Source organism: Gavialis gangeticus, unplaced genomic scaffold (genome assembly GCF_001723915.1).
Source record: "Gavialis gangeticus isolate Ggan-Ray unplaced genomic scaffold, GavGan_comp1, whole genome shotgun sequence".
In the NCBI taxonomy this organism is placed as follows: Eukaryota; Metazoa; Chordata; order Crocodylia; family Gavialidae; genus Gavialis; species Gavialis gangeticus.
This window is the reverse complement of record NW_017729031.1, coordinates 87889314-87891487: the sequence shown is the minus strand read 5'-3', so window position 1 is coordinate 87891487 and position 2174 is coordinate 87889314. Positions and strand designations below refer to the sequence as shown.

At 40.7% G+C, this 2174-nt stretch overlaps 1 protein-coding gene and 1 long non-coding RNA gene across 5 annotated transcripts in view; one reads left to right on the top strand and one right to left on the bottom strand.

Moving 5' to 3' along the window:
* The window catches only part of IQCA1 (IQ motif containing with AAA domain 1), a 228767-nt gene that overhangs the window by 159484 nt on the left and 67109 nt on the right, over positions 1-2174 (bottom strand). The gene's annotated exons all lie outside the window — the stretch shown is intronic.
* LOC109301949 overlaps positions 1-2174 on the top strand; it is a 98555-nt gene that overhangs the window by 59399 nt on the left and 36982 nt on the right. For all 4 annotated transcript variants that reach the window (XR_002098667.1, XR_002098669.1, XR_002098668.1 and 1 more), the window contains one exon: positions 1373-1454. This is a non-coding gene — a long non-coding RNA (uncharacterized LOC109301949). The remainder of the gene's footprint in view (positions 1-1372; positions 1455-2174) is intronic.

The window sequence follows — 2174 nt, the reverse complement described above, 5'->3', positions numbered from 1 at the left end:
GGGGGGGGGGGGCAATGCCAATGCCCCTACTAAGTTGGTGTCCAGGACTGGTGCCCCTCTCACTCACCCCAAGTTATGGTACTGGATATTAAACTCAGCTCAGTGAAACATCCTTATGAAAAAAGGAATTACAACTTAAAAACTCTTATTTTTACCTCCCTTTTGGTCAGTCTGGCCTAGCAATAAAGAGTACTTAAGAAGAATAAATAAAGCACAGGAACCCCCTGCTTTAAAATGAGTCTCATTCACTCACCATGTAGCTTGGATGGTTCTTTTTGACAATACTCAAGCCAGCAGGCAGAGAAAGCGGACATTCAAAACTAATCAGTAAAGTGTAAACCTATTATGAGAGCACATTTACCCCTTGCCTCCTCCTTTCTCCAGAAAATCAATCCCCATATCTGTGGGAATAACACATAACATGTACATAAAAGTTGCTATTACTTGGATCCCTTGTTATTAGGTCAGCAATGCCACTGATGAAAAGCTCCCTAGAGCGCTGCTTGGAGACGTATAAATTCTCCAAGAAATGCACAAAATAAATTGTTACAGCTAGAGGGCATAAGATGCATTATAGCGAACTTTGTGTGTTTAGGCTCTCCCCTGTGATTCCGGAGGCAATCTCAAGTAATAAAAACCTCATCTTGATTCCTGAATTCTTCATATTGAGTTCTGGCCAACATTTAGTCATATTCCCTGGAAGTTTTGTTTTTTTTTAACATTAATGAAGGTTTTTGTGTTTGATATAAATGGGACTTCTCTAATATTATTGATTGTTCTGGGGTAATTATCTGAACATTATTAGCCTGATTTTGTAGTTGTCATGTACAAAGAGTTAGTAATGTTAAAGAATTAGGAGGACCTAGTATTGCTGTTGTACTTGGGGTGATTATGCTTTGTTTAAAGTAGTATATAATTCAATAAAAAGCAAATTAACAAGAAAAAACATTTAGCATTCTGCTTTTGTTATCCACACCACTCCAGGGATAGTTTTCTGATGGAGAAATATGGCATTTTTGCACACAGTGCAAATCTGCAAAAGGACTCCATTTACAGAAAAAACCCACTTCCTATAACTTGAATAGTCCAGAAAATAAAATTAGAATGATATAATTCCTCATTTTAAAAACAAAATCCTTTATGTTTTAAACGCAATGGGGTAAGGGTTTCAGTGACAGTTTTATGGCTAAAACCTGAACAACTTGAAGGTTGATTGCAGCTGTTATTAGGTTTGGAATGTTTGTATTCTTGTTGCACAACTCATAGGGTATTTTTGATATATGAGATCTTTATACACATTCCATTTCTTTAAAGTGAGGGCCTATGTTTCCCTAAATTATCTTAAGATTTCAAAAACTGCCTTTTTTCCCAGGGTTGTGGGCAAGGACCAGACAGTACAGAAGCTTGGAAATGTTTATGTTAATGATTCACCAGACTGACAGGAACAGATCCAGGTAAGCAGAATGATGGATAGCAGGAACATAAAATAGATGTGAGTTATGAAAAGCATATTTCTCCACTCAAATTTTAGTGTAAGTGCTGCAACAAAATAGAACTCTTCATTAAATTTATTCCTTTGGGAAGGTTTTTTAGAACCTCTATAACAATAAAATCTGTCGTAGATTTCAAAATGACTGAAGTCATGGTCACTCTTTTCTGGAAACAAAAGGGTAAATATTTTAGCAACACTCCCTTTTACAAGCAGGGAATCCAATATCATGTTTACTCAAATCAAAGACATTTCCCCCCTCATTTAGCACAAAGAAAAAACCCCTTGTCTTAGATTTGAGTATGGGCCAGGCAGGCAACTGCTGCAGCTACAGATGGGGTCAGAGTGGCTCATGTGGCAAGTAGGAGGTTCATAGAGCAATGGGAGAGTATGGGGGAAGCGAGCATGTAGTATGGTGGGGGAGCACAGGGAAGGGGCACACGGTCTAGGGAGCATCACAGGGGAAAGGGCAGCAGGGATAGCACAGGGGAAGGGACATGCGGAGCAGAGGGAGTGTAAGGAAGGGGTGAAGGGCAGGGGGCACGCAGTGCAGGGTGGAGCATGGGGAATGGGCATGCAGTTCTGGGGTGCTAAGCAGGTTGGAGGATGGAGGGTAAGAGGTGGGGGGGAGCAGGCAGCTGGGGTGCTAAGCAGGATGGAGGATGGAGGGTAAGAGGTGGGGGGG